Consider the following 25,785-nt stretch of genomic DNA (forward strand, 5'->3'; position numbering starts at 1 on the left):
GGGGAGGGGGAGAGCGACGGAGCGGCACCCTGCTGCGCGCTCTCCCCTTCCCTTTCATTAGGATCGGTCGTCGTCCATCGTCCATGGATCCGCCAGGACGGTACAGGACGTGTACACACGGCAGATTTTCGCCCGATAATTGGCCGATACCGATTATCGGGCGAGAAAAATTTGCCGTGTGTACGCAGCTTAAGATGTCCCATCTATACTAACTGAAGTCAAAGGCATTTGTCAGCCAAGCTGTTATCTGCTCCCAGTTGCCTTGATTTTTACTGCAAGGTGTTTGGGAGCATTCACCAGCGGTTTTGAAAGGCATTTGCTGTTTGCAGTTGATGGTGATTGTGTTCTTCCACATTTGTCTTGTGCTGGTCACAATGCATTTTGACATATCAAACCATTGGAAACACTTTTCAATTGCATATACTACTAGAAATATCTTAGAAATAGCACCACAACCACACAGCCGGAAAACTCCGGTATAGAAAGGGATTTCATCAGCTCATATTTGTTTCAAGGATAAGCAAGGCTTTGAGGTAGTTGACATCAGTAAACTGGAATGGGTTTAATTCCAAAAAAGACCATCTGAACGTAGCCTAATGCCCATCTTCAAAATAGACTACTGCATTCTATGGCTGAGGCATGCACAGGATTACAGAGCGGATTACTTATAGCAGGCTTTGCCCTTGGATGTCAGCCTCGTGTTTGATTGCATCTGGGGTCTCCAGGGGCCCATTCAGATCTTGGTGTGTTACGGTACTGCATATAGCTTACCGCACATTTTTTAATACATTACTGTGTGTTAAGGCAAACCATTCTAATGAAGGTGGTGGCAGCACAACAAAACATCCATAAAACGAACACAACATTTTTTCGAAGCAGTGTATCTCAATGCATGTTACGGAGGTTACTGTGTTGTAGTGCATAAGTCAACACATGTAACATGCATTGCATCCAGGGCTGCCATCAGAATTTTCTGAGCCCTCTTCCCCTATGTCTTAGCACTGCAAAAGTCAGAGAAATCTGTTTTGGCCCAAACGTTTAACGATGAAAGTAGAGATGGGCCTTTGAGGATCATTTACCTAAAGCAACCCCAGTACCGATATAGTCACTGGCAGGTGAACCCATCATGGTGCAAGGTTAATTAGCAGCTAGCATGCTTCCATATGTAAAAGCCTATTCAGCATATTGGCTTTACATGGTCTCACAGGACACGGTTCTAAGACTTGTTTCCCCATTTTTTTTGCAGCTGATCACTTTGTGACTTCTGGTATACATGTATGTGCTTCACCTTTAAATACACATGGACAACTTGGCCAGGATACTTAGATTAGCAACACTGCTGCTGATATTATTCTTAATAAACAGCATTTATATAGTGCCAACATATTACATAGCGCTGTACTTTGGCTAGCGATTGTTAGAAATACTACAACCCCCCACCATTAATTTGGTGAGATAAACTGCCTAGGAACTGGTTGTTACCATGGCAACTTATTCGCTGTTTGTCACCTGTTTGTGAACTTTGCAAGCATTCAACTCATCCCTAGGCTGAGCAGGCTTCCTGATAATTAGGATCACATGTGACAGCATGACAACACATGAGCACAATTGCTAAACAGTTGTCATCCTATTAGGAAGTGACTGAACAAAGGATGGAAATGATCTAACTTATTACATTGACATGTAAAATCTTATATATTAGTGATGGGTTTCTAAGTATTTTAAAACTGAACTCCTACACTGCAGAAGTTAAATGTTCATCTTGTCTGTAGGGAACAGATTTAGCTTTACTTGTCCCTGCAGGCATCTTAGGGGCCATTCACATTGCAGCATACATTATTATGTGTTAGTGATTATATAGCACCAACATATTACACAGCGCTGTACATTAAATAGGGGTTGCAAATGACAGATAGTGCCACAGGAGGAGGAGAGGACCATGCCCCATGAGCTTACAATCTAGGTGGGGGGAGTATCACACATCCAAGAAAATGGACACAAGGACACATGTAGGTCTCTATATTTATATGCACTGCAGTGCATTAGAAACATGTTGACGTTCTTTATATTTGTCAAGTGGTTTCATTAGTGCGGGGCGCCATGCAGATTACCCCGTCCTTGTGTTGGGCAATGGAGGACAACTCTCCCGGTGTAAACAGGGCGTAATGGCGGCAGCTGCCACACACTTTTATTTTTTATGACAGACCAGACTTAATAAAGTAAATGATGAAATTAAATATTTGTGTCCCTCCTATCAGGCAATCTCAAGGACAATTAAAGTGCGGTGAGATTAGCGGGGAACAATGGAAGCATTGCCTGGCTGCACACAGTCCCTTTTGTTTTTCCCCTTGGCTGTTATCTAGCGGCTGGGAAGCGCATTGGAGCTTGCAGTGAACTCGCTGAACCCCCTGTATAGAGCGGTAGGAGCGCTCAGCAGCCCACATGAGCTGGGCATACTTCCTATCACCATATCCTCACGGTGTCTGCATGCTTCGCTCGCTACATAAGCTATTAATAGGCACGCCGGCATCACCCCACAGCCATACCTCCGCTTCTAGCCAATAACAAGCAGCTTCGTCACTCGTCTCTAACGCGCTGTCAGCCACTAGGATTATTTGCATAGCCCGCCCAGCGTTCAGCAGCAACCAATAGAAGTGCGCTTCTTTCTTTGGCGGCCTCGGCGTCCGTGGCAACAGCGGAGGAGGCGGTGGGAGGTCACGTGGGTGACGGGCCTGTCTGGAACGCTGAGGCGATAATTGATTTTAGAATCCCCCGGGTCGCGTTCTTTATGTTGTGTGGCGTTCCCGCCTCCCCCCTCCTCCTGTCTCCAGCCCAGGCAACTGATTTGTAATACACAATCCGCAGTGGAGACGCTGCTGTGACAGCGGATTTGTTTGAAAGATAGCATCTAGCGCTTTGATATTGACGGCTTTTCTTTTTTTGCAGCGGCTGTAGATTCCTCAATTCCTCACAGGCACAAATATGATATAAAGGAGCCTAACGTATGAGCGCGTACCGACGGGAAATTCCCGCAAGGGCGCGTTGACATTACAGCCATGCGGCGCATTTTACTAAACTCAAACGCATTGTTTTTTGCATTGAAATGCTTTGCAGGCGCTCATAATCGCAATGCATTTGGAATGTTAAAGTCCTAGTATGTTTGGGGTAGTATATTTGGGGAACTAAACCGCAACCTATCTGCGTTACATTGCAGGGTGCCGCCATCTTCCTTCTTTCTCTGACAGATGATCTCCTGTGCAGGCGGGCAGGGCTTCATTCTAGCTGGCACAGGAATGGCAAGCTGGGATTGACGGGTATCCGACAACTGTGCATGTGCCGGTGCAACTGTGCTTTTTACATTGCCGGTGCAATCAGTCAAGTGAGATGGTTTACTGCAGATGGAAAATTGCCTGCAATAAAAGATCCTGTATTTTGTAAATTGGGACTTTATTTCTACTTTATTAATAACTGGCAACCCAGAATGCCAACATACGTGCCATGTGTCCCTGCAAAAAAATAAAAATGCATGTGTTAATGCAACGCAATATTGTGAATAAGCCCCATATCACACACAAATGTAGCGCATGCTGCATTTCCTGATGCATACTGCACAGTCACTGGCTGGGCAGCACTGTGTTTGGTAGGTGGGTGTTGGGTGCCATTAATAAAGAATGGCAATCCTGCACCCTAATGGATTTCCTGCAATGTGTTAATACATGTTTTTCTGCATAGAACTGCATGTGTTTATACAACAAGGCACTAAAGGCCAATTTATACCCCATTGCATTACATCGCCAATTTAAACCAACTAAACCAGACGGCTTTTTTTCTGTAGTGCATTACAGCACAAGTAACACCATATCATACCAACACACAACATTGTGTAATGATTTACTGCTAAGCTGCGTGAATGGCTGCCAGGGTTAGTTCAATACATAAAAAACTCATACTGCATTGCCAGTGCCAATATCTTTATCTGGTTTCCTTCAGGGTTAAGGCCATCTTGATTGGCTTGGCCAGAATGATGCAACTCCTGCATATGCGCATGGGGATTTACTTTATTCACAGCAGCCAGTTATACCAGGATCATACATATGCAGTTCAAAAAAGAGGAAACATTACTTGTTCCTTCTGTAATAAAGAACCTGCTTGCTCACAAATTTTTATTTTTAAGTATAGTTCCAGTGTACACCCGTGGTTTGCTCAAAGTGAGACGAAAGTCTCACTTTGAATATTGGTCATTCAGACAGGTGGTTATTGTAGAAAGGGGCAGGTAATGTCCCTTCAGCATCAACTGCTCTTACCTGCCTGTTGCTGGTAAATCTTGCTGGGTTGTCCATGCACAGCTTAACATAGTTGGGGAGTTGGGGTTGCCTGCAAAACCTGACTTCCTTTCCTCCTGCCAGGAATGAATTATTGCACTGCATGCCTGTTACATCATCCCAGCTTGGCCAATCAAGGTGGCTGAAAATCATCTCTGGGAAGAAAAAATGAAGGAAGAAGGCAACACCATGTGATGGAAAGGGGATAGCTGAATATCCCAGGTTTAGTTCTGCTATTAAGTCTCCAAGAACTTAAAATGGAAGTAATCCCAAAACTAACCCAAGACAAAATAAAAAACACCTTTAATCCCGCAGATCAGTCTGTCCGTCTGGAGGCTCTTTCTATTGGGTCCCGTGTCGTCCCAGTATCCGTCTTCAGTCCGGCGCAGAGGGAGTAACAGGCGCCGCCATCTTCTCTCTTCTTCTGTGTTCTTTCTTTTGTCACTCGATCTTGCACTGCGCAGGCACGAGATCAAGTGACATATATTGGGGGAAAAAACTTGCAAATCTTACTGCGCATGCGTAAGATCTGCAGATGCTCAGGCATGCACAGAAGAAGCAGCCAAGAGCCTCCTGTGTTGCGTGACGTAGATTTCCCGGGAGGCTGTGCACTCCTATTCATTCTTGATCACCTAGGCAACTCAGAATTAAGGGGGTGGTGCTGCACCCTTTTTTAAAGGTGCAATAACAAACAAAGTTTTTACTTTAAATAAAAGGGTTGTCTACTCTTTTATGTAAAGTGAAATGTCTGAGTAAAGGTACGCTTTAACAAAAACTTCCTTTGTAGGGATACCCCTGTACTTCTAAATTAGTTGAATTGAATGCTTGTAAATGAGAAGGAATAACGTAAGTAAACTTACATCCAAACCTACAATACTTCCAATGTCTAAACAAGCATTTACCTCTGGTAGAGTGGTAGAACAGGAATAGTCCCACTACAAATCCTGAATTAAACTGATGCATTTGTGATGTGTTAGCTTTTAAAATGCCTTGAATATTAATAAAAATGATAATCACTGTTGACTTCCTGGCAGATTAGGTGCCAGTGCCTCTAAGTCCACGTGTCTGGATAACTGTCAGCAGTTTACTGAAGCAAAAAAGAGATTATGGAGTAAAAACACTGGGTGTTTGTAACCATTGCAGAGTGTGTGAGTGTATAGCGGTCCCCTGATGTCCTTCAGTAATCTTCTCTGGTGGATTGAGTACCGGCTGCTGTACTTTCCTATGAGGTGAGTGCAGCAGAATTCCACTCATTCATCCTCCCCTTCTCCATAGAACAGAACAGTGTTGGGTGTACAGTGCTTATTTGTTCTCTTTCCACTGAAATCTATCACAAAACATCATTTCCAGAGATAGAAATCTGATGTCTCTGACATCTGTACAGGGCTTAAAAACAAAGGAATGGTGGCCAGAGATGAGATTGGGTTACCTAGGGTTGGATGGTCGGCCAACAACAATAGCAGCCTTAGGATGACTCGACCTGCTGTGTGTTGCTATTGGCTATATTTATTAGACCTTTTTTTTCTTTTCTTTGGGTGTCTATGATGTTTTACCCCACCTTCCGGAAACAACATGTTGACTTTCTAAACTGGGCATGTTCCTATACCTCTAACTCAGTCAGAAAGCCTGTGGGAGCACTCACCTCAGACTCTGTTGAAGAGCCAGTAGGTACACCCATAGCAATAGGAGTGGTGCCAATTTATGGCTGGCCATTTACTAAAAACCCTAATAGCAGCTTCTGATGTCAAGAGAAAAAGTTTAAAGAATATTATTATCCTTAAAAATTATTATATGTGGTACTGGTATTTAAAATATTATGTATTAAAATCTTTTCATATAATACATCTGCAATCCATGAAGGGTTGGATTAGCAGAATTTTGGCACCTTTGATGTAAAAGGGATACTGGGGATATTATCATTCAAGAGACAGAATTCTGAATCTGATATTTTATTTACAATGTATCAGCTTTAACAGACCGGCAGAGGACATTCAGTGGGCATGTTTGTTTCTTTTTTTGTTCACAAAGAGACCTAAACCACATTGGTCTTACTCTGTTTTCTTTAAAACAAATAGTTCCTCATGGAATTTATTAACTAATTGATTAAATTCTGTATGTACAAGTATTTGAAAACATTTGCATTCAATATTTCACCATTTGGAGCTAGAAATGATTAACAAATATCTTGTCATATGCTGTGTGTTTGTATTTTTCATGACATGATCTCAGTCTCCCATTCATGACCTAAAGTCATGTGAAGCCAGATCATCTTCACATCATCCATTTTACTGTCTTTGTTTCCATCACTCATGGGTATACTGGTTTTCTTGGATTGACAGGTGATGCAGTTTTTCTCCTTTCCTTCACTGCCGTCTCTCCAAGCCAGAGTTCTTAAATTCCAGTCCATGGGGGCCAGGATCTGCATGCATAGTATTTATCAAGTAACACTACATGAAACCTTTATCATTTTTTTCTAGGTTCTTCAGATCAGACTTGCATAAAAACAACAATTCCAAACCAGGTTGTGGGCCTCTTACACATAACCAGTGCAGATGTGCTCAATTCAATGCACAGCATGCAGAGAACACTGTTGGGTAAGAAGACATTATAATAAAAATCATGGAGCCTGCACTGTATAACACCCATTTTCACTTATATTTGTGTCTCCAATCATACTTTCATATCAGGCTTACATTTGATCAGTGGTTATAAAATAATTGGCACAGGGTGGACTGACATAAGAGTAATGCCTGGATAACTACCCAATGTAATGAGCAGGTGGAATGTGTCCCCTTTATACATTTGAAGGCTTGGCTTTAAATTCTGACTGGAGTAAGGTTGGTTCAGTGACCACTTCACAATTCATGGAAAATACTGTAATATATTTGTAAATGTTTCCACTGATGGCATTCTATCCCTATTCTACAGTTTCATTGCAACAACATATCAGCTTCAAACTTCATTACCCTTTCTTATGATTGTTCTGCAGACATTTGCATTCAAAGAGAAAATAGCACCAGGGATATTGTGGAAAGGCAACATTTTAGCTTTTTTGGGATGATTTCACTTTTTCTGTTAAAGATTTCAATTTTGTTAAATTTTTAAAAATGCATCAGAACATCAAAGACCAGTGAGCATAGCTGGGAATTTGGAAGGGAAGCTTAGCTGTGGAATCCAAAAGATGTGAAAAGGCATTGGGGTAATTTACTCCCACCTGCATCTAGGGATAACTAGGATCAGGAATTTAATTACTCAGAAGCAGTCCCAACATTTAAATTCATAATTTCCATGAATCAACAGACAGATAGGCCACATTAAAGTAAATAAGGATAGAGTAAGGAAGGTTTTTGCTGGGATTCAGTCAGGGAGATTTTCCCTCACTCTGTGTCCTAACAACATATTGCTGGACAGGAAATGAGGGATATTCTGCAACACCAATACAGACATACAAATTTATTTCTAGTGGTTAAAGAAGTAAAGAAACAGAATGTATCAAGTCCAGATTTAGGTTTAGATGTTTGTACTATACACTGTTGACACTGTTCAACAACGTACTTACTAGTTTGATATATTAGATGAGTTCCTGGGGGCCATGACACTATGATATTCATGGTTTCAAAAGAAAATGTTAGATTTTGTCAATCTGTTTGGTTCATGCACTTGACAGGGTGAAAGAAGCTGACATTGAATTGCAGTAAGTTTGGCCATTATTACATTCACAGCAAAGCGCACCAATAAATAAAGTAATAAATATTAGTGGCCACTTTATTTTAGACATTTCCTTTAAAATACCTAGAAAATTATGCCCGTAGAATTTATAATAATTGCACCTCAATCACTCATGTTGTTTTTATGCACTTGATTCTTTTATTTGCTTTGGTTGCTTCTAAATATAACTGCCATAGACACAAAGTGAGAGTTTAATGTCACAACTTTCCTGGTACATTTGCTTTGCAGACTTAGTCATAAGCCTGTGAATTCCAAGTTTATGTACCTAACATACCAATGTTTTGAGCTGGTCATTCCAGGATATGTTTGGTAGAAAAGTATAATGACTAATTTGACCTGACAGTTCACCATGAGATCTATCAAAGTGAACATACTTGATTGTGACTGGACAGTGAATAAACCCTGTGTTTTAATGTTAGGAAAAAAAATCCATAATTCCTGTGATTACATTTTTGTTCAATAACTTGTAAAACTTTTAAGATATTATGGTTTTAAAGACATACAAACATGTACAATGTCAGGTATATCATGCTAAATAGACCTTTCCTATTGTATTCAGAAGGGTTTAACATTGCTTAGTACACAATTGTACCAAGGCGTTGTTTTTCTATCAGAATGAACTGCACAACTAAATTTATATGTACTTCACTGGGGAATCCAAGAACATGACATATTTTGAGTAAGATGAATTAAAACATATAGAGAGTGTTGTACCAGGGGGCAGAAAAATAAGGAACCAAACACAACCTTCAGCTGAACCAGAGCTAATCTAATCTATAGGCAGAAAAATCCCCAATGATGTTGCAGGGTGTTTTCAGCTATAAAGAGGAAAGTGTAGGGGTTCTCTGTGATCCAGCAATCACCAAGCAAGCAGGTGTCAAAAGGTGCTTAAAGAGTCTAAACTGGGGTTTGATTTATCAAAGGGTTTTTTTTATTGAATTGAGCTTCAAAGGGGCCCTTCAAAATGAGTGACTCACATTCTTGTAACATGAGTGATAACTTTAGATCAGAACCTACACTCTATTTACCTTACCACCAAGTATAAGAAAATGTGCACCATATATATTGTAAATGGCACAAAGTACATTTATACAAAAAATATGTTTGGTTTCCAAACATTTGGTTAGCTTTTGAAGGTGGGGAATATACTCCCAAGTATTTAGTTAAGGTTAGGCATTAAATTCTTCTTTCCATTTACAGAAGTAAATAATGTGGCAATAATGTGTAAATAATGGGTGGGTTACAGAAGCAGATAATAAAATAGGGAATTATTCAAGAGAAGTCTGTGGTATTACAGAGACTCTCAAAAAACATTTTGCTTATAGGGTATATTCTGTCTATTTGGAGTTGACCTACATAGTATTTAGTGACAAGATGGGTCAGGAATGATTTTACCCTTTTTCTCACTACCAATCTGCGAATACAAATCAAGTTGCTTTTAGTGATTAGGTTAGATCGATTTTGGCCCTTGTTGGTAATGGAGGCTAGAAAATTAGGCCTCTGTCCTATTTTTACATTAGTAGGAAAAGATTTGAACCTTTGTCAGGCTTTATACACATTTTTATTGTCATCAACTATTTTCAAAATCATCCTGTATGTAAGCATATCTGTAAACCATTTGTATACCATTTGTATGCTTATTTATTGTATTGTCATTTTTAAGTTCAGATTTCAATCTACTTGTTTACTGTGGGGCAAAAAGACAGATTACATCAGACCCTTTTAATAGATGAAGCCAAATGTCCTTTGCAAAGTTGGGTATGGCTTCAAATTAGCATTGCTGGTAAATGTAGATGTGTTACAAAACTGTTTTTCTTACCCATTTACCCATGAAAGTAATAACTTCTGGTAAATTCAGTTTTTGAAAGTGATAGACGGCTTGTTTCCTGAAAATGTCAGGGAAAGTATCATTTATTACCATGCAACATCAATTGAACAGGTAAGACTGATGTCTTTAACATAGAGTAGGCTGTGTTGGAAACCCCAGAACATAGCGTAAGGTATTCTAACCCTGCCCGGCACATTAGGTCATTAATCAAAACAGAATTTTATAGGCACATTTCAGTATATTTCTGGTCTGGCTAGGTTTTTTTTAAGAAGGAATGAAGGTGGATTTTTTTTATGTGAGGGGATGTTTATTGGGATGTTAGAAGTGTTCAGTACTTCACCTTGTGTTCGCTGTATAAACTCAGCATCCCTTGGGAGGTATTACCTTGATGAATTCACCTTTATGGGTTTAGCGGCTGCTGCTCAAGAACTGAGAGGCGGCGAGCTTGCTGAGAAACTACAGCGTTATGTGTTTTTGCCAGTCATAGATCGAGAAAACGGTGGAAATTCAGCTAATGACATACAGCATGTGTCAGGGACAAAGAATTGGGGGAGATTTACCAGGATCTCTAGGATATTTCACAATGCTTTAGCTCTCTAGTGGGCAGTGAAAGAATGAAAGCTGCTCTGTAGAATTTAGGTTCTCTTCGTTTCTTTTTCCGAGTGCTTTTTTATTTCCATCAGTACCACTGCCAATATAGTTACATCAGTATACTGACAACTGCAATAGCTGTCTGTGTGACTGGATATCAGAAGGGAATTGTTCTAGTCCAGGTAGTCTGAAATGGTCACTAACCCAGCTGGAATCCTTTGCTTTATCAATAGTTTATTGTTTAAATTGGTTTGTTTTTCACTTTAATTCTCCACAAAGGGTCATCTTCCTGCAAAACTACTTTGCTGCTGCTGTGTTGTAAGAAACCTGGTATGCCTTTAAGCTATGTCTATGTGATAAAACTTCTGTTACCTTCCATGAACTTGGACTGCCGAGCCAACATGACAAAAAAATACTTATAAAGGGAGTAGTAGGAAGAAAATCCTATTAAGGATTTTTAGAACAAAACATCTTAATATTTATTATCATAATATATGATAAAAGCTATATACGCACATATTTTAAACTGGTATCCGTAATGGTCACACTCAGTGTTAAATTGTTAATAAATTCAGTAGGGAATATTATATATATATATATATATATATATATATATATATATATATAATTTCCTTGACTTGCCTTTATATATTGCCTTTTTACAAACAATTGTATTAACATTAACACATTAACATTAATATGGAAATAAATGCAATGACCTCTAATAACAAAATTAGGGTTATCAGAAGGTAGGATACATATATACCAAGACCTGATAGTTGCTCACTTAGGTTATTTTTGGTTACACCTGTTATTTTGGTATAACACCTTTAAGCTCTTCGGGGCAGGGTCCTGTCCTGTGTCACTGTCTGTATCTGTCTGTCATTTGCAACCCATATTTAATGTACAGCGCTGCGTAAAATGTTGGTGCTATATAAATCCTGTTTATTAATATTATTATTCATCATAATAATAATAATAATATATGTCTGTGTGAACTCTTCCCCCAACCACTTGCAGGAAAGAATTGTTGAGCTATCTTTTTTCTGGCTGACCAATAGCCTTTTTCTAAGTTAAGTGCCAGCCATATCTTTCTACACCCCCTGCACTATCCTATACATCATAGCCACAAACATTCTGTCTAAGGCAATCCAAATGTTCATGACTATAAAAAAGAAAAATCCTTCAGTCAATTTAGTAGTTGGTTTGTTCCAATCCTCTAAGGAAGTGTTTTTCAGCCATAGCTCTGTGGAACCCTGGAGTTCCTCCAGAAGTTGCTAGGGGTACCTTGAGCAATGTGCAATTTGTGTTTCTCAATTCAATTTAACTGATCTCCAATAATCTTTTTGGCTATTAGTAAGGGTGACATTCTTCCCAATGACCAGAGATGTAAGAGGCACTCCTCCCACTGACCATCATAGTAATGTACTATGAGCTGTGGATATAGTATGTATAGCAGAGGTTCCTGGAAGACCTGAAAGATTTTTTTAAGGGTTCATTCATGTTAAAAAGAAAGGCTTCTTCAAGGTCTGCACATAGTTTAAGGGAAGTATGCTTAAATGTTCTTATTTTGCTAATGAAAACTTGTACAGTTAGAAAAATTTCAAATTTGCTAAACCTGCAAAGAAGTTTAGAGCTCAACGTTAGGCACTGCAAATTACACTTGTGATGCGCTGCGCTTGGATTTAGGCATGTATCTGGAAAAAGAACTAGGAACTAGGAAGACCTGTAGGTGAATGTAGGTGTAGGCTGGATTGTCACATGTACACAGTCCATTTATGACAGACTCAGCATCCTTGCAGGTATGTCTATTGAGCATTTTACTGGCATATTCCCAGAAGACATTTCTTTGGTATTTTCAAATTAAGTTGAATAATAAGAACATTATCAGAAAACATTACTGCCTGTTTTATTGCTCCCCTATTTGTGCAGACGCAATCATAATGATAATGATAATCAAACATAATCTATATTTGCAATGCATCACCTTGTTAACAGAAATAGAGAAAGGTTATCTTTTACAGGCAAACACGTCTTTCACGTTTCCCTGTCGTTTATACAGAAGGTTATGTGGTTGTGTTATATGTCAATGTACAAAGTGCAGCTCCTGGTGAGGTCTCCACACCCAAACTTGATTCCCAAGAAGAGGATGAGGAGCCAACCTCTGTGTCCAGTTGTACTCACATTGTGTTATTTTTTCATGAGAGTAAGATCACTTGCTTCTTTATTTGAGTATTTGAGATTGTCAATGATTTTCAGATAAAGTGGTAGTTTAATACACAAAACCTATTTTTTCTTTATATATATATTTTACCTTATGGGTTGCATGTGCTGTAGTACTGTGATAGATATAAGAAACATTATCACCTAAACATATTTATGCAGTATGTACTTAGTACAGTGCATCAGTTAGGTTGAGCACTGGTCCTAAAGGACAAGAAGGCCTACCAGGAGAACTGCAAGGGTAGTGCAGCACTATAGCAAGCCTATCTTAGGTTTCCGTTTAAGAAGCTTGACTTTTAATGGGTGTTTATTCAGTGATATTGATGGTATTGTAGGAGGCAATATGGATAACACCCATCATGTTGATATGTGACACAAACTTTACAATCTTTTAACTCATTTTATAGTAGGGCAAAGTAAAAAGCTGTGCAAGTGCCACAAAAATCCCGAAGTTCCTAGCAAATCATATATCAAGGTAAGGTGTGTGCATTAAAGTACAATATAACTAGGTTGTGTCTTCACAGGGGCTAGTTTGGTATAGGTCAGAGAATGATAGAGCAGAGTGGTGCCTAATCTGACTATGTGAGCAGCCAATTACACATTATCGCTCAGCATTCCAGCCGTAGTCTGCAGTCTTAATGAAAATGTTACCTAATATATCTTTGTGCATTTAGAGGCAATCCTAGAAGACTTTTATAAACATGAGATATTCATCAGGGTTTATCACAGTTATTAGGATTATCTTGACAGTGAGAATAATACACATTACATCACAAAATGCTTACCACTAAATTACATTCATTTTGTACTATCATTTTATTCAGCAATAAATGGAGAGAACTAATACAAGGCAATTGAATTGCGCTATGGAAAACTTATCTGTGGCACAGTTTAATTGTCCTTGTAATTCTTATCCAAGTGACATATAGCACCAAATATGTATTTTTGCATGATTTATTTAGTTAATAATGTATTGCTGGGAGTTAATACTTTTGGTAAGAAGCAATTTACCATTGTGGATTTACAAAATAATGGCATCATTTATTGGTATGAATAGGAGGAATACCACTGTTATAAAGCAGACACAGGTTTATGCAGGAATAAGTCTCCTGCTAATGAAAGAACATATTGTATTTGTTTTTAAAGTTCAGCAATTTGAAACAAGAAAAATGAACTGCTAATGCTATCCATAAAATATTACCACTACACTACATTTAGAGATACAACTGCATGTATTTTGTGTACATAATATCGACACAATCTGTCATATCATGTCTTCAGCTAGTGCAAACTCTCTCTATCACAACTGCTGAAGCCATAGGTCAATATGAAATGGGGACGCAAATGCACAGCATTCCGGCTCCTTCACCATTCCATTTGATCAACTGAGGGTCCTAAACTCTGTAAAATGCAGTTTTCCCCCACCTTAAAAATTGCCCTAACACCACTTCTTGAGCTTTTTAATGTTGGGGAACCCTTGAAAACCCTTTCAGATCTTTAGGAAACCCCCTACTATAATTATTATATTCACAGCGCACAGTACATTAGTGTGGTGGTCAATATATTCCAGCATGTGTTTCTACTTTACTGAATATAGACTATCTTACCTGTATATTTGTAAACTCAGGAGAAGAAAAGTATAAAAAAAGTATTTTTTATAAAACTGTACTATACATGTAGGTTTCCTTTTTTTATCAAATCCCAATCACTTCACCTTTACCTTATGGCATCCACCATCCACAGATGTGCAGTTCTGCAATATTATGTACTCTGTAAAGTCTTCCAATTTTGTGCCGTCCCATAGACATTTGTGTGAAAATTCCCAGCAGCATGAACCAATCTTCTTGAAAGTAGAGGCTATCAATTAAACGAAAAACAATTTTCAAGAATATTTATCAGACCTCATAAATATCAGTCCTGATACACTTCTGTGCAATAATTAATTCCAAGTAAATTTACTGGCATGATTTTCATGAATCTAGCTTATTAAAAAAATGGCTTCCCCAAGGCAGCATTCCACTAGTTTCTAATGGATTTATGGGTATTATTTGTTTATGGATTACTACACAGAGGAGAAAGAAGTGGCAGAAATATAAAATACTGGAAGACTGCATTAATAAGAAAACCTAAAATGTAAATCAAAATTTGAGCATAGATAAAATAAACACAATTATATTATTCCAAATTTGCAATAGAAATAAGCTAGAAAGACAGCCGGAGTTGCAGTGCTTTTTTTTTGAATGTCCCCTCAACACAGTGCATTCGGTGACAAAAAAACTGAGATGTCGTGTGTCACAACTTACATACCATGTTTTTTAAAATGGTTTGTTCTTTTCAATTGCTGGGCATTGCATGGGATCTAAAGACAACTGTGTGAAGACATAAAGAAGACATCTAAAGACATAAACTGTAGTTTTTATAAGTGAGCCCCAAATTCTTTTTCACCATATTTTTAATAGGGTAGCACTGATTCTGTATGTGACACCACGTGGAAGACAGATGACACATTGTAAAGGCTGGCATTGTCTATTTCATCTTCATATCATTAAATCTTGTTTTCTCTCATTCATTTGATCATTCAATCATTATTTTCATCTGCATTTCCACTGATCATCCAATCTCTAGAATTCTTATCTCCGCTGTGACCCATGTCATTCTCGATCACATCATCTCTTAGCTTTCTGATTGTATCCCCATTCTTTCATATCCTCTTCTCATTAACTTCATTCATATGCAATAGAATTTCTCTGTAGAGAAGAGACCCAAATGTATTGAAAAATGCTACGGGAGGAAAATGGTTTTATATTACAAATAGTTATAGTTTGTGAAAGTTTATGATACATCAAAACTGGCTTCAGCTATCTTCTAAACAAAAATCTGAATGGATGTATTTCCATATTGTCTTGCATTTTGTTAAGGCAGCAGCATTTCATAAGGGTGAAGGACTGAATCACTAATCATACATCACATATCTTGCGGTCAAGTTGTTTTCTTACCTGACCTATAAAACGCAATCACTGCCTGATCTATAGTTATATTCTGTTCCCAACTCATACACATCTGGAAACATCGAGTTCTCATTATTTAATAACAATATTATAAGAATGATGAATGTTACAGCCATTTTTTTTATTATTTAGCTTCACAATGTAATATTTTAATGCACAATCTGTTGCATTTAGGCCATGTTGTGAGGTCACCATAGGGCTTGAAGATTTTTTTTTTTTGAGTTGATTTAAAGTATCACTTTAATACATTGCTCTACAGTTTTAGCTAAAGACCACCTTAATCAGATCTTCATTCTATCAATTCATTCAGCATTTTACTGTCAATTTTAAAAATGCCAGAAAAGCTCTTTAGAAATAAGGAGATGGCTGTGTCTTCCGGTAGGGCAGTCAAGTATGAATTATAGTAAGTTTCAATGTCACACCACACAATTAGCCCTATTAACAAAATGTCTAAAGTGCTTTTCAAAATAATTGCCTGTGGTTTTGCTTACTAGGCTATTTTCCCCAAAGAAAATTATTAATTGCTGTCATAGGCATTGCTAGGGCAAAGGGTGATCTCTATGCTGCAATACTGCGATACTGCAATATCACAGCATGTATGGACTTAAAACAAGCATGATGCCTGATAATGATCAAGTCATAGCAGTTCAAATACTTACCAGCCATGCCAGAAATCTAATTAGAAAATGTTGACTAACTGTTTATGTTTTTGTAAAGCTTCACTCATAGACCCAACTTTGTGAATAAGTCACTGACTATGAACTCCCAGGAGACGAATTTCATATTCATTGTCCACCTATTTATGCAACATTGTGTGTAAGTTAAATGTATCACAAGCACACAAGCTTCTGTACAAAATAGATTTTGCCATCTGGATTTAACCATAACCTGGTCTTAAAGCTTTGATGATAAGGATTAGCAAGGCTTTAAGGCCACTTCTGTGATGCTCTAGGACACTTTATGGCATCGCTAGAGGACAACATTACTGGAGCACCGTATATTTTTTAAATATATTTATTTTATATTGTATTCTTTCTGATCTTTTTCTCAATAATACAGGGTACACTCAGTTATGCATAGCTGCAATTGTCAATAAAACTACACCGAGTAGGTGAGTCAGATACAGAACTAAGAATTAGACCCTATGTGGGGATTGGTTGACCTGGTTTAAAAGACATTTGGGGCCTCCTGGTTTAGTTATAAAGCAATGACATTCACACATTTCTGGAAAATGTCTGGTGCATGTGATTTCAATGGGAGGAATTGAATCTGCAATGGAAAACCATTTGGCATTCACTTTTTGATTTGGGAGATTACCCTTTGATTTTTAGTATGAAATTTGGTGATTTTCCTCTAAATGCCAGTCCTACTATCTAAAACCTATTCTTACTCACCTGATGTTGTGGTTATATGACATCCCAGACTCGAGTCTTCTTTCTTCCATCATTTCAGCGTTTATATTTTTGGGTGGCCACATTAATGACTGTGTGAGTGAACACTTACTATTGTCTGTCCAGCAGCAAGGTCACTGCAAAATCCAGGAGAGGCATGATGTCAATACAAGAGGACTGTATGGAACCAGCTGGCTTGGGCACTCTACAACAATGGCCAAGTAGTTTTCAACAGTTGGAAACGGCATTGGCAAAAGACCTGGCTGGATTTAGCTGTGAATATCTTGCTTCCAAAAGATAACAAAAATACAATTCCTTTGAGGTTTATTATTGGAAGATGGGTAGAATAATTTTCATTTTGCCTGGAGTGAAGCATAAAAGTGAACCTGGGCTTGTACAATGCATAGGAAAGCAGCAGGTCCACATTTTATGGCACCACCTGTACCTGCCTATACTTACCTTCTTTTCAATCCATGGTGCAAAAGAGGAAAACAATTCCCAACTTTTAATTTTATGCAGGGCTGAAGACTCCCTCTTCTCCTCTACGTGATAGGTATGGGTGCCTACTTAGCAAGGTGAAATCACTGGTGTGGTCACAACACAAGTCTACTATAAGTATTAGGTATGTCATATAACTCCCTTGATGGATAGATAGGTCTAAGCAGCTCAGGGATTTAAAATTAAAAGGATTCCTGTTTCTTTATTGTGTATAATCAAAAGAATAATTCATTTTACAACAAAATTGTGATAAAAAACATACTTTATGAAGGGCAATTTGTATTGCCAATATTTACCATTGCTACTCCACTGCTCTCTAAACATTTTCACTCTGTAAAGACCCTAAGTATAGCGTAAAAAGCATGCGATAGCAATGACTAAAGTAGTCATTCTTACCTAACCCTGGGTGTGCTTACAGTCTCCCAGTCCTGACCGTGAGCAAGGTTCTTTTCCTGAAGTACATGTACATGAAGTATGTGTTAATCTTTCCTTGCTCCTTAAGGAATGGTGGAACCAGTCTTCTTTATACCTTAATATCAAGGGTCTGGTATTCTCTGCTACTGATGTGTGTGGTGTCATGATCATCCTAAGATCAAAAGACTGGATGGCCTAGCAAATGCAGCCTAAGAGCTGACTGATGCTAAAAGAAGATTCCAAAAATCCAAAATTTAATTGTGGGATCTATAAACAACTTTTGGGAGGTGTACCAGAAAACAACACAACTATTTGCTAATAAAAACAAATACACCTTCTGAAAATATATGCTGTGGATTGATGAAAAACTTGTTTAGCCACAGTAACAGTAGCCATGTTTGCAGAAAACCAAAGACAGCATTTCAAGAGAACTTTATACCAACTGTGACCCATGGTGGTGAAAATGGTTTGAGGATACTTTGCTGCTTCATTGCCTTGCCAGGTTGCAGTCATCCATAAACTATGGATTCTGCATCACATCAAAGTGTGGTGGATCAGAATGTGAGACCATCTGTCCCATGTTGGAAGTTAAACCAGAAATTAAAAATTAAACCTGACTTGAAAAACACTAGCAAATCCACCACAAATGAAGGATTATGGACTAGCCCCAGTGAAGTGCTGATTTAAATCTCACTGAAATGTTGTGTGTCATTCTGCTTGTGGCGTGATTGTGCTGTCTGGATTGGAGTCAAGATTGAATTGTATTAAACAATATTTGCATAGTAGAGAAAAATACAGTTTCTTGGCATCATATGAAGTAACTGATTATTTGTAGTTTGCAGTCACTTTTTTTATTTTGTAAGCTTTGTATCATTTGAAAGGTATCTGTACACATCGGTGCCTTTGGAAACACATAGATACACATTATAATATAATGTTTCTTGGTTTAGAGAGAGAAGCAATACTTACAATATAATGTATGAATGGTTTTGTTTGGCTTCAAATGTCCATGAACCTCAAGCCGATTCTCTTGAATGTCACCGCTCATAGAGTTTCATGAGTGTCTATAAATAGCACAATCTAATTTGGATTTCAGACTTCCTATTAAAAAATACACAACAAATTCATTGCGATGGCTCTCTTTTGCCATCTAGTGGTACCGTGTAAGAACAACAGAATAAATCTTACGCACCGTATTCTTGGCGATACATTTGTTCTCGGTGTCGTGAGCATCGTTGGCTTCCTGCATTGAGAATGAGTGTGCGTAGTTTAGCTGGCCAACATGTTACAAATTAACAACCTATAGGTAGTCCCCGAGTAACATATGAGATAGGGACTGTAGGTTTGTTCTTAAGTTGAATTTGTATGTAAGTCGGAATAGGTACATTATTTTATTAAATGCAATTAGGACAGATGTTTCAACATATTATTAGGCAGCATGGTGTCAGTTTCTGTATAAAATCCTCACTGGGAGTTAATCACACATAAAGCAAAAAAAAAACTTTATGGAGCCTAGACATTCATTAACTTCTGGAGCAAGCTGTGCTTTGACATGCAAAAAGAAACTGCAAACTTTGTCTTGGTCATTAAAGAGTTACAAGATGTTACAGAATCAGTCCTTAAGATCACCCACAACCTCAGCTGTGTTTAGCAAAAGTTTTCTACAAGTCATGCAAATTGACCCCCCCCAAGCCTCTGTCCTGCAAGCAGGGAAGCCCCGTTCATATCTTGGTTCTGCCATATGTTGAATGTCCTTAACTCAGGGACTACCTGTATCTTCAACACTAAAGTACCTTCCCAACGCTGAAACCTACCCTACCTGTGATTACCACATCTCTGCCACCTAAGTAGAGTGCTGCCTGGCAGAGGAAAGGATGTGATCCCACTCCGTGACATTACAATGAAAGAAGAAGCAACAGAACTCCTTCAGTATGATCTCTCAATCTAAGGGCCTGATTGTTTAAAACTCTCCAAGGCTGGAGAGGATACACTTTCATTAGTGAACCTGGATTGAAAACATTTGCTAACAAATAGCAAATGACCTTTAAGAAATCCAATCCAGGTTTGCTGGATCACCTAGATTCACTGATGAAAGTGTATCTTCTCCAGCCTTGGAGAGCTTTATTAACAGGCAGGATGTGTCCCGATGCTTCTTGTGCAGTTTCTCCCTCTGTCTCTTTAAGCTCTGCTGTGTAGAGAAAATCTATTTATTTGATGGTAGGATTGGCCTCTTGCTTATCATGAAGACTTACACTGAAATATCTGTAAAATATCAAAAAGTTCCTGCAAAATTAATTTTTTTAGTGAGATAAAATCTAAGACTCAGGCACTTAACAAGGAATGCTGGGATCACATTACAAAAATTAAATTACACATTACCCCTTGCAAAACCCATCCTTTACACTTAGGTCATATTTATAAAGCAGCAAATCTGACATTTACTGAAACACTACCCGTTAGAGAATCCGTTCAATAATTATGGTTGGAAACAAATGACCAACGAACAAGTGACCAACGATGCCAACGGACGAGAATTGTCATTGGAAATGAACGACCGGTATGGCGGATCTGATTTGCAGACGATCATTTGCTATCGTGTGTAGGGTAGTTCAGTGATCGTGCATGTTTCTGCAATACACTTTCTCCTTTACATGTCCTCCCTGCATCGTTCAAATGATTGTATCCAGCGTGTGTACACCATTGGTGGATTATATTTGAACGATCAAATCGTTACAACATGTACAGAATTGTGCACAATACGATTGTTCAAGTATAATCGTGCATAATCGTTGATCGGTTGTAATCGTTTGTTTTCTAACGATAATTATTGGAAGTTTGTACCTAGCTTTAGGTGGCTGCTTTGAAAATCACTGACTTAGGAAAATCACATTGGCTGTTAGGGCATCAGATTTGTTCAATAGTTTCAGGTTAATGGCTCAAAACATAGTAATACAAAGCTAGAAATTATGAAAAAAATTAACAATTATATTTTTAGCACAGGTTCTTTATTGGAATCCCTAATGATAGCTGTTGTCTGTTCCCTAATTTACTATTTGCTTTGACAGCAAACACAAAAAAATGGAATAAATAAACCAGCAACACCAAGATCCTAGCACCAGAAGTACTTTCCCATTGCTTGATGTACACTTTGATGTTTATCAGCAGCAGGGCACTACATTGGCATGGTGACTTCATAGTATACCGCATGGAGAATAGAGATCAATCTATACATTCTTTGATCCTAAAATGGAAAGGGCCAATCACATACATGAATGCCCTAATGGAATGCTGTCCTGTCACCATCTGGCAATGTTCTTTACAATAATAATGCAATTAAATGCAAACAGCCCAATGCACAGATCAACTTCCTATAAGAAGATTTTTAACCTAAGATATTATATCCAGATTTGCACAGGGTGATCCCTCTGCTCCTATCTGCATGTTTCATATTCATCTGATTAGCGCCACATGCTGCCCTTCCTTTTTTGGGCTCTATTTATAAATTATTCCCCTGTGCATTCGCCTAAAATTCGCTCACAGATGGTCCAATCTCTCTACACTTCTCATTTCAGTTTCTATTAAAACAATGACTCGTTCTGCCACCTAGTGGCCAACTTTAAAGTGTCCCAATAGGAAATGCTATCTGTATAAAGGACATTTATGTACAAATCTCGAGTGAATTGAAAGGGGAGTAATTTATTAATAGAGCCCTTCATGTTCACAAACTACTGTATAGAGTACAAGAGACCAAGTAAAATTTAGGTACTTACACTTGTCACATAAAAATACATTATTGAATACCTAGCTTTATTTTTGGGACATTTTTTATCTGCATGAAGTGTAGCTTTAAATGTAGAACTTGCCTACTTTCCCAGCTTGCCTGCGGCCAGTGTTTGTCTCTAGCTCAAGTGGTCTGTGTGAGCTTATTGCATGCATAATTCACTGAGTGTCTGGTCTCTAGCTTTGTGCTCAGGACTTCTATTCAGTTTATTCTGAGCACAGACAGGAGATAAACACTGCCTGGCCACTGTGCTTAGTCTGCATCTAAAGCCTGCATTATAAATTGCAGCTGTGATTAGTAAGGCAAGGGAAAGCAATAAACTACATTTATATTAAAGGTACAGCTATGCTTTAAGTGAAGGTTGGATGTCTTAATATGAATTGTCTATAACCATGCAACTCTAATTAGTATTATTAATCGGCAGACTAATTTGTCGTAATGATTAAATGCTGTTTGTCTGCAGCTTCGCTGACAGTTTTTTCCATTTTTTAATTTTTTCTGGATCATTAGTATTAGACTGGGTGCAGGATTGCATGTTTTTATTGAAATTATTCTGCCACCTCTATCCTGTAAATATGTGCAAATGTATTATAGTAGAGATTTCTTGTACCTGCTGGTCCTCAGTTGGCAAATAAGCAAACTCATAAACAACATTGTCATATATGAGTCATAGAAACTAATCACAATTCCGGTCCTTTCCTCTCGCAGCTGCTAGCAGGCTCCCATATTACCTCTGTATATGTACATGGCAGCGTCTATAAAACCTCCTGTGCTCTACTTCTCAGAGCTGTAAAAGGGCTCTCTCACAGTACACATTTACTGATCAAAAGCCTGCAAATTTCCCTTTTCACATTTTATTAGAGATGTGTTTAGCTACATACACACGTTAGATTTTTGTCGTTGGAAAGTATCTATCACGATCCTTTCCAATGACAAAAGACTGACAGATGCATGAACAAGTGCCGTTCTGCTGAGATGAGAGGGGGAAGAATGTGCGAGCAGCACCCCACTGCGCTTTCCCCCCTTCACTTGTATTCTAATCATTCGTGGATCCGCCAGGACAGATCCATGAACAATGCAGGACGAGCCCTGTACACACATCAGATTCTCATCCAATACTTGCCTTGAAATGATCATCAGACGAGAAATCATCTGATCTGTGTTTGTAGCCTAAAATACATGGCAAAGCACAGCCAACTGCTGTCTGTTGTGACGCTAGCCCATATTTGAAAAATGGGCCGGATTTATGAATACTCTCCAAGGCTGGAAAGGATATACTTTCATCAGTGAACAGTGGTGATCCAGCAAACCTGGAATGGGTCTGGTCCAGGATGAAAGACATTTGCTAACAAAGAGCAAATTACTTTTAGGAAATCCATTCAAGGTTTGCTGGATCACCGAGCTTCACTGATGAAAGTATATCCTCTCCAGGCTTAGAGAACATTCATAAATCAGACCCAAAGAATGGGGAAGAGCACAGACAGGCATAGGTGCAGCAGCATTTTATAGCACAGCATTTCATCGAAGGTAGTCAGTGTACCAAACTGCATTGCACAGTGTGTGAAGGAAGGAGTTCTTCTTCCAGTTATTTGTGTCTCCTAACAACCTGCCTGAATTCATCTGTGACCTCCATCATCTTGTCTCCTCCTGTTCGCTATTTCTGTTTTCATGACCATATTTGACTTGCATATATTGTATTGTATGTATTTATTTTATTATATTATACAATATATATTATAACTTATCTAGCATGTATTTTACCCATATTTTAGCACTTATCACATATTGTAGTACCTTCTTGACAGGACATCAGACACATTTCATATTTGATATATACACAAATTTTCACATTCAGATATATATATATATATATATATATATATATATATATATATATACACTGAATCACTGATGTAACGTTTGTGGAGAATTGGAAAAAACATATTTTTTTCATAATTAATGAAAAAAATTATTTTGTTAAGATACCAATTTTTTATATATATAAACTGTTTTACAGAATAAGCTTCTAAAGGGCGTAGCATGAGGGATTTGAGACAGTGAATGTCACAGTTGGAAGCTGCAAGGTGTAGGAGCACAGGTAGGGATCATGATAACAGGTGTTCTTTCCTGTGTTTGGAGCAATCACCAGACAGACACAAGTCAGTAAGTTCCATTCTATTGACCTTAATTAAGCAGTACATAAGTACATATGGCAATTTAGAGGCTATGTTTGACCAGCTTTCTGTTGTGTTTGAACTCAGCAAGTCCTATTGGTGTTATTGTACTGATGCTAGAAGTATATGTGGCGGAGCTAACATGCATTTTTTATAAAAAAATAAATAAAACAGGAAATCAAAAGCACATATACTAAAGAATAAAAACAGATTTAGTTTTTTTTTTTTACTGTGTGTAGATTTAGTAAACACTTACAATTTGAACTTCATGATCCACATTGTCCCCTGCCCCATCCTGGCTTTTCTGTATTGTAGTAGTAGTAGTAGTAGTAGTAATGGGGTTAGTAGTAGGGTTAAAAGTATGTAATGTATACAGTCAGTGATCATGAGTATGTAACACACAAAGTGCCTTTCTATCAGCAATTCCCATCAATTCTCCCTCCTCCCAATACAATTCCCAACCCTTTATGAATAACCTTAGGGTGGCATTAAATTTACTGGTGAGTGCCCCAAGTCCCATTTTCATGGCTGTCCACATTTTTTTCTGTGTTCCATATGCAGCTTCCTTTTCCTGTCCCACCTGCTGGGATGACCAATCAGTACATAATATGATCACCAGAAACCTTTTCACAGAGCCACAATCAATATTATAGTGAGACAAGAAGACACATGTCTGCAAAGTCACAGTCAGTATCATAGTGAGAGAAGGGGGATATGCTTGCAGAAATCGGTATGCTATTGGCATAATCATGAACATGCCCACAGAGGCAGTGAGTACTGGCATAAAAAAGCAGGAATGTGCCCAAAGTAATTTTCTATGCTTGACTGGGTGGGACTCTTGTAATAATGTTTCTATGGCATTTTTTTCAGTAGTCTTTGAGCCCAGGCTCTAAAGGGAGTGTACATGACAGCCAGGCCTTACTGAAATGGATTCAGTGCTATTGTCCATCATTTATCCTGGAAGACTAGTGACATCTAGTGGTGAAAAGCAACTTCTGCAGGAAGCTGCTGTGAGTTTAGGATCCAATGCAAAATATTTTTTTTTAAAAATTGTGGAGTTTAGCTTTACCAAAGTAGATTTTAGTAATGACTCTTTTTCCACATAGGCTACACTAGTAACGCAGATGTGTTGCAGCACTGCAAGGTATGGTAATACACTACTGTGCATTGTTATACGTTTCATGGAAGAAAATAGCAGTTGTCAGTTTTCTGCTCCATTTTGGTGTACTGGCAGCTGATTCAAATGAATAGACAGCACAACGTTGATATGGGACTCAATAGGCATTCATTAACAGATCTCAGACAATAATGGGCCCATAATATTGGCATGTGAATTAGAGCTAATCATGAACAGACAAAGATTCATAACATTCCAACATTCAAATATTCAAAAGTAAAGTCATCACCCTCCCTTTCTGCTTGTATAAAGCTGCGACCTTTCATCCCTCCACATGTTTGGCTTTGCAATGCATTTGTCACTGCGGTGGTTCATCAGCGAGTCAACTCCATTCCTTTACTTATTCAGCTGTAACCCCTTTCTGAAGAATGTGAAGTTGCATTTTAATGTTTTAAAATCACATACTTGACAACACTTCAGCATTTCCCATTACTGTTCTGGATTTTAGAGGTCAATCAGGCAAAGCTTTCCACACTTTCAGTTTTTTTTTGAAGACTGCATAGAAGTCTGAAAGCTCCGTAATTTTCAGCATACAAAAATAGCTCCTTTTTCCTAGCACATTAAAGTTTATCCACATGCCAGGCGCAATTGGTGTGAAATATATTTGTAAGAAATCAGTTCACTGTGAATTAGCAACCTATCTAAGGCA

The 25,785-nt window shown here is 38.3% G+C and overlaps 1 long non-coding RNA gene across 1 annotated transcript; it reads right to left on the reverse strand.

Moving 5' to 3' along the window:
* Window positions 1-6,306: 6,306 nt before the first annotated feature.
* On the reverse strand, window positions 6,307-19,035 carry LOC140322598 (uncharacterized). Its single transcript, XR_011919210.1, has 4 exons — window positions 18,974-19,035; window positions 15,001-15,440; window positions 14,414-14,550; window positions 6,307-6,741 (listed from the first exon to the last, which is right to left on the reverse strand). It is a non-coding gene; the product is annotated as an uncharacterized lncRNA (long non-coding RNA).
* Window positions 19,036-25,785: the final 6,750 nt, after the last annotated feature.

This window comes from Pyxicephalus adspersus, chromosome 1 (assembly GCF_032062135.1).
Source record: "Pyxicephalus adspersus chromosome 1, UCB_Pads_2.0, whole genome shotgun sequence".
In the NCBI taxonomy this organism is placed as follows: Eukaryota; Metazoa; Chordata; class Amphibia; order Anura; family Pyxicephalidae; genus Pyxicephalus; species Pyxicephalus adspersus.